Raw genomic sequence first — 8,072 nt, 5'->3', positions numbered from 1 at the left:
AGCAGGGTTCGATCGGCTTCAGTTAGCAGCAGTAGTGAAGGAATCACTCGGGTTCAGTAACGTAGCTAGTGCAATCGCTCGGGTTCAGTTAGAGCCCAACGCCTCACGCGGGTTCAGTTAGAGCCCAACGTATCGCACACGCGCGTACGTGTAGGAGAGAAACGCGCATCGTTCGGCCCCCGACCATCCACCGTAACCAGGAACTCCCCGAAATTTTCCTCACCCTTGCTTCTACCACGGTTTTTCCCGTCATGGACGGCCCAAAGAATGTCATGCAGCTGTGTCTCTGGCCCGCCCAGGACGAAAAGCCCATTTTCTATCATGATTTTTTATCATAGAAGTAGGAGCCCACCACATCTATGATGATACCGGGTTTTGTCACAATTATCATCATAGAAGTGTCATAAGTATGACAGGAAAAAAATTCGTTCGGCCCAAAATGTCACGGATGTGTCTTTTTTTAGTAGTGATGCCAATCCATGCAATGATGGCCCTGGATCTTCCTATAAAAACTATCGCTGCAATGAACAAGATTTGTCGAGGCTTCTTGTGGTGCAAACGAGCAGAAGCAAATGGTGGAAACTGTGCGGTCGCATGGGATGTGGTGTGTGCACCAAAATGTGCAGGTGGATTAGGGCTATCGAACCTGCGCTGGTTCAATGTGGCCATGCAGGCTCGATGGTCGTGGCTCAAAAGGACAGACGAGACTAGATCATGGAATGAGTTCAGAATCAAAGCTCCTGAGGAAGCGAAGATGCTATGCCAGGCAACCATGAGGAGTACAACACATAGTGGCCTCACGACACTCTTTTGGGTAGACTGTTGGTTAGATGGGAGGAAAATACAGGAAATCACACCGCTTATATATAGCTTGGTTTCACCATGCACCAGATCGTTGAGGTTGGTCGGTCCAGCTGTGGAGAATTGGTCCTGGGCGATGGATATTGGCCCCAACATTGGGCCAGACACATTGCAAGAATTTCTTTCACTTTGGCAGACGGTTACCACTTGGGAGTCTATTGAGGATGTGGCAGACGATATAACTTGGTCATGGGAGGCTAGTGGGCAGTTCTCGATGAGATCAGCTTATGCAGCTGAATTTTAGGGTCGGGAGGTGATCCCAACGGCGGATCTAAGATGGAAGTCACGAGCCCCGGCCCCTCACAATGCAGATTTTTCACTTGGCTCGCCATGAGGGATCGATGCTGGACCTCGGATCGCCTTGCATGGAGAGGGCTACCTCACCAGGACGCGTGTCGGTTCTGCGACCAGGAGGATGAAACGATTAACTGTACACTGCTCATGTGTGTGTTTGCTCGGACAGCTTGGGCGGCGATTTGCAAAGCGTTGGGTAAGCCAGATTGGACTCCTTCTCACCATGACTCACTGGCGGAGTGGGTCATCGACAAGGGAGGACCGAAGAACATGAGTACGAAAGATTTGTGCACCATCTTTGCACTTACATGGTGGGAGTTGTGGAAGGACAGGAATGCCAGCCTTCGATCGAGCAGCTACTACGAAGAGTGAGACAAGAGGGCTTAGTTTGGTCTTTGGCCGGAGTACTGAAAGGGAATGTAGCCCCCTTCTTCAGTAGGGTAGAGAGGTGGGAGAGCAGTGAGGGTGGAGGCATTCTTTGCCTTTCTTCTTTAATATATGATATGCACACTTGTGCATATTCGAGAAAAAAAAGGTCATGGTCAAGGCTCTGTATATGATGATAGCTCAAAGCAATATCCTATTGCACTGTACTGTATGGATATATTCTCAGTGTTCTTGCTCGCTGGTGGAGTCCTCGATGTTGGATTTGTAGATGTTCGACGTCTTACCGATTTGGTCTGCACCTCTAGTTTTAGGCTTGGTGGGTTTAGCTCTCTATTTTTTTTGTTCATGTCATGTGTTATACCCTTTGTTGTTGTACTCATTCTCCTTTCTTCTATCAATGAAAAGATATGCAAGCTTTGCGTATTCTCGAAAAAATGGATATATTCTCAGTTCACTTATACTACATGTAAAAATAACTGAAATAGAAAATAAAATTAACAGGATGAACAAAAAATTGTAATTTTAACAACAGCCGGTTGTACAAAGAAAGGGTCTGACTATGAAAATAGCACTATGTTGTAAGTAGCTAGCCATCATGGTAACCTTTAATAATCAGTCTTCTTCTGGATCTTCTGGGCGCTCTAAAATTATAAGACTAAAAGACTAGGGAGGCTTCTCTGGAGCAAATGGCAAACAAGCGTACATAGTCCACATTGTTCCAATCACAGTTACAAACCAAGAAGTTCAGCATAAAGCAATGTAACATTCTTTGAATCTATGCATCAACTCTGAACCTAAAAATTCTGATGCTTCTGAAACACTGTCTAGTTTTTCTTGCGGGGAAAACTTTTGGTCTGTTCATCAATATTCATGGTAGTACAAGCAACACCAGAATTAAAAGAAATTACATATAGGTCCGATGACCACCTACCGACGACTACAAGCACTAGAGCGAACCGAAGGCACGCCGCTGTCATTGCCCCTCCCTTACCAGAGCCGGGAAAACCCTATTGTAGTAGTCAGTCAGGAAGTCGTTGTGCTAAAACCCTGCAGGACCAACATAATAGAACAACAACTGTCGCTGATGAAGAGAAGTGTAGATTAGAAGTATTCAATCTGTAGACACACCAATGTAGACAAACGAAGAAAGGATCCAAATAGATCCACCGAAGACAAACGTTGACCGAATCCCGTGAGACCCGCCGAAGACACACCTCCACACGCCCTCTGAAGATGCTAGTCGCACCACCGAGATGGGGGCTAGGAGGGGAGAACTTTATTCCATCTTCGGAAAGCCGCCGCCATCTCGCCTTCTTGAACACAGACCCTAAACAGACAAAAAAAGACACCTAAAAACGAAGGAGGATCCCTCCCACCGGCAAGGGCCAAAATACACTGCGTCTCCATTGCCTAAAGCCACGAAAGACGAGGTAGACCTGCAGCGCTGCGAGCAGGAGGCGAGAAAACGCTAATTACCCAATGACTCGCGGGATCAGAGGCGAGAAACAATGTCTAGTTTAGCCTATTGAATAGCAGAAAAGCAAAATTCAATAGTACTAAAAAACACTAAAGAGTAGAAGTCAAAAGTTAAAGCCTTGTCCAAGGGGCTTTCAAAAGAAAAGAAAAAATAAATCAAAAGAAAGAAAGAGAGACGATTTCCAGAACCGTTAGCCATACGGTCTGTGTGGATTTTACAATTGAATTGGCATTTTGAAATTAAGAGTCCCAATTAAATTTCATGTGGAAATGGAAATGATGTATGATTCAAATTTTGTGTTGGGATGCTTAGAAAATTATTGTTGGGAATGAAACCACGGCCCAATTCCATTTTATGTCTGGTTGTATTCTTGGTCATATACTAGCAACCTGCTGCTAGATTTTTTTTTTAAAAAAAAGGAGGATGACCTCCGGCCTCTGCATCTGGGAGATGCATACGGCCACTTTATTGATTATTCTCGAGGACCTTACAAAGTGTTACAACAATATGCATGAATTCACAATCTAGGCAACATATGCCGCTACTCCTATCCATATGATGAAGGGGTGCTAGCTGGGCTACTACACGGACCACTCACCTAAACCTAACATCAAAAGCCGGAATCCCCAGCCTAGCCACATACCGGGTCTGAAGCATAAACCGGTCTGACGCACTCACAGGTGTCGTCTTCGTCATCTTCCACTGGTCCATCTCCAAGAAGATTGAAGTGCCAACCTTGGCAGATTGAATCCTGCTAGAATGAATATAAATCGTAAAGAAAAGACTAGTCATGCTGCGAACCTTACCTAGAATCTAATTGGGATAAATATATCCCCATTAGTATAAGTGACAAAAGACTAGTGACGCAAAGTTGGAGCACAAGTGATGCAACTGAGAAGATGATAAAAGACAAGCCCGTCCAAAACAGGTTTGGTGCTCGGTATCGACCTTCAATATAGTTCTAGGATGGAAAGGTTCTATGTCTATGTATATATGAGCAATCCAATGGTTAGTTAAACAACCAATAAAAAATTCAACCATGTTTTACCGTCTTCGGTAGCAAATGTGAAGCAGAAGCTAGCAAGTAACTTATCATAGTACTCCCTCCATCCATCAATATAGGGCCTAACCCCCAAATTTTACTTTTCCAAAATTACAGGCCCACTTTCCCTACATTCCTTTAAAACCTCGTTTGGAGTCACGCATGTAGCCTTCCTCTTTAGGGCTCTCCCAATGCATCATTTCTTTGCATGTTATCATAGGATCTATAAGAGTTTAAGAGACAACTAGTACAATGCATTATTTCTTAGGGGTTGTATCTCAATTTAATGATTTGGGCTCATGCATACATGTGATTGGGCTAACAAGGGGTTAAACCGGGCTAGAAACTGAAAAATCATGTAAAAATCATCTGTTGAAAATCTCACCGTATGCATTGAAGTGTACTCATCAATCATATACAACTGGTGGGACATACCTGAAAGGCAGAATATTGAAAGACAAGGGGTTAAACCTTGCCAGAAACTGAAAACAACAGATAAAAGAACATCTAACGTCATCAACCAGATTTGAAATTGTGAAGGCATACATTTTATCTCGTTGATCCCGGCCCATAAATGGATGATCTCCCCAATACAATAATCCGAGGATGTCTTTCTTTTCTTCATGTCGAGCTGTTCTTGTGAGCTTTGTGAGTTACCATTGTGAACAACAAGAGGTGAATGACTTAGACGTGCCAACCATTTTTCTGCAGTTTGAAGATCCACAATGACAATCGTGATCTGCTCCAAACATGACAAATCTGTAGATGCAGAGAGAGATTAGAAACAACAACAGTTTTGGTGTACACAATGCCATAAAGCAAGATGGGCGGCGCGGTGGCAGGGATGGTGGGAAATTGGAGATCAGCGGCGGCGGCCTGGGAAGACAAAGGAGGCAATGAGCCGGACACTCGCGAAGGCTAGCTTTTATATTGATATGCAGGAGATGAAGGGTTTGTTCTTTGCTGAGTGTTATTGAGCGGGAGCTCAAGAAAGTAATGACCCATGGCATTCCCTATTTAGAGAAAAAAGAAAATGGGAAACATTACTGAGTGTTATTGAGCGGGAGCTCGGCAAAGCAGTGACCCCTGACATTCCCTATTTGAAAACAAAATGGAAAAGGATTGTCGAGTTTTCATTAGTGAAACTCAGCAAAAACAGATCGTCGTCATGGCCTCAGCCGCCTAGCCATTGGTGGGGTCGACTTGTTAGAACACTGAAGACACTGATGAGTACTACCTCCATCTTGCTTTATTGGTCCATATCCTATTTTGTGTCAAATTTTGACCATAGATTTAACTAACAAAATGTTGATGCATGTCATAAAAATAATATCATTGGAAATTATGTTCAAATACGAATCCAATGATATAATATTTGGTGGCATGCATTAATATTTTGTAGTTAAATCATTGGTCAAAATATGGCATAAAATACTAAGGGGACCAATAAACCAGGACAAAGATAGTACCAACCTAGAGGAACTCGGCAAAGTCTAATCTTTGCCGAGTTTCTTCTTGTCGCCGAGTCCCCTTTCCTCGGCACTGTGCTAATAGTTATGTTTACCGGGTTATTTTGATTTGCCGAGTTCATTTACGTACTCGGCAAACTGCTGTCACCGTCGAGCTCTGAGGAAAGAAACTCGGCAAACTATGGGAACTCGAGTAGTGTGATAACTAGCTCAGAGTTGTAGTTTTGTGAAACGTATTAGTCATAGGATAGTAGTGATTTGTCACAAAAAAGGGCTAGACTGTGGAAACCCTAACCTTAAAACTATAGCATAAAAGGGCCATTTTATTAGGAGCAGCCTAGCCCTTTTTGGGACAGTAGTGATTTTTCACACAAAAAAGAGCCTAAATTGTTGTTTTATGCTATTTTCTCCTAATAAAATGGTTCACATTTTCAAGAAAGAGAATATAATAAAGTGGTAGTGCACAGCAAGGAACCGAGATTCCCGGATTTCAGCATATGGTGGTCAGGATGATGCGAGACTCGATTACAAAGAACATACTTGAGCGTAAATATAGTTGTGCTGGTACATATCTCTATATGTACTAACAAATCACTTTAATCTGGAATTCCATATCATTCGTTTCCCTCGGTATTCTTTATTAAGTACTCCACGTTTTGGTCACATGAAGTGCTACACCTACTTTCGTACATCCAACATGCAGTCCCAAGTGTTTTGCACCTAGATGGTACAAGCACATTTCCTTGCTGAATGTGCAATTGGGCATATATATAGTCACCAATGAAAAGTATGCCTTTCGAGGATTCCATGCCACGAGATGAGAGACATGTAGCTAAACTTAACCTATCACATCAAGAGTCGGCATGGGAGGTATCAGGGCGTGCAAATGTGCATCAGCTAAGTGGGTATCGAGTAGTGAACCTCGTCATAGTATCATAAACTCTAAGTCAGAAAGCAGGATATCAGTCTCATGGTGAAGTGGTGGTGGAAGCTAGAAACTCAAACTGGGATTTGGCATGATCTGGTGAGAGTGAGGTATCTATCTAACAAGTCGGTGGCGACTGTGACACCTAGACAATCAGATTCCCCGTGTTGGAAAGCTCTTCTGAAGATCAGAGAGTTGTACATGGTGGGGAGGAGAATCAAACTGGGTCGTGGTGACTTAACCAGGGTGTGGAAAGATTCTATAAATGGACTTCCGCCACTGAATTTGAAGTTCCCTCAGCTGTTTGAGATCTGTACAGATCAAGACTGTGTGGTGGAAAAAGTTGGTAGGGTAAATGTTTCGACCTTCTTTCGTCGACGCCTATGCCTTAACTTGAGTAGTCAATGGGATGACATGCGCAGACATGTTATGGGGCTAAATACCACAGCTGAGAAGGATGCGGTATATTGGGGTTTGAGCAAGAATGCCTGTTACTCTACTAAGTCGATGTACAAGTGGCTGGAAAAGCCTCTACATGGGTGCAATTACAGGTGGATCTGGGAGGCGAAATTACTTCTCAAGATCCAGATATTCCTATGGCAAATGGCGCAAGATGCAGTCCTTACGAGGGCTGTGATGCGAAGAAAAAAATGGCCCGGAAATCCGGTGTGCTCCTTCTGTAATAATGTGGAAACAATATCCCATCTTTTCTTTTCTTGCCCTGTGGAGAGAGTGGCCTGGAGGGCAATTGGAGTAGTCCTGGGGACTGAACTCTGCCCAAATAATGCCTGGCAATTTTATGTATGGTGCAATATGTTCCTGCCTAATGGTGTCAGGTTTTATACTGTCGGGTTGGCTGTTGTAACCTGGGCTATTTGGTTGGCTCGGAACAAAGCTACTTTTGAGAAAAAATTGATCAAATCTCCTTTTGAGATTGTGTTTTCGGCGTGTTCTTTTCTTCTGTATTGGGCAGGTCTGCAGCCGGAGGAAGAAGCGATGAGGCTGAGGCAGGGGACCGAGATGATCAGGTCGGGCACGACCAAGCTGATGAAGATGTGCGAGAAAGCCAGGCAGACGACGGAAGATGCGGGAGAGGTGCTCCCCTCGTGACTGTGGTCAAGGCTAAAGCGTTGCTTTTGGCGAATCCTTGATGGATGGGCGTACCGTGCCTCGGTCAAGTCTTCACCAGGTTATACCGTCGAGGATGTGATCGTGTGTGGAGAACTTTGTTTTGTGGGTCTCACTCCAGTCTTTCCCTACCTGATTATCTGGCCTGTAATAGGTTAGAATTGAACTTAGTAGGTGTTGTCAGGTTTTGGCCTCATGGTGCTCGTTTCGATGGCGGGTGAGCACAGTGGGTTTCCTGGCAGTACGTTGAACTCGCTACCTTCTTTCCCTCTTCCTGGATGTAGTCGGATACTGATGTATTTCCGTTGCTTGCTAATGGAAAGGGGTACGCCCGGTTCAAAAAAAAATTCTAGTCTGTCAACGATCTCCACGCATGACGGAAGAAAAATCCTGATCCAACTATGGCGCACCACCGAGTTACTGGTGCCCCGTCTTGCCTACTAGGATACCAACGAAAACTGTCTCATCTACATTGTGGTGGATCAAAGG

The sequence above is a fragment of the Triticum dicoccoides genome, chromosome 7B (genome assembly GCF_002162155.2).
Source record: "Triticum dicoccoides isolate Atlit2015 ecotype Zavitan chromosome 7B, WEW_v2.0, whole genome shotgun sequence".
Lineage (NCBI taxonomy): Eukaryota > Viridiplantae > Streptophyta > Magnoliopsida > Poales > Poaceae > Triticum > Triticum dicoccoides.
Note: the sequence above shows the minus strand (reverse complement) of the source record.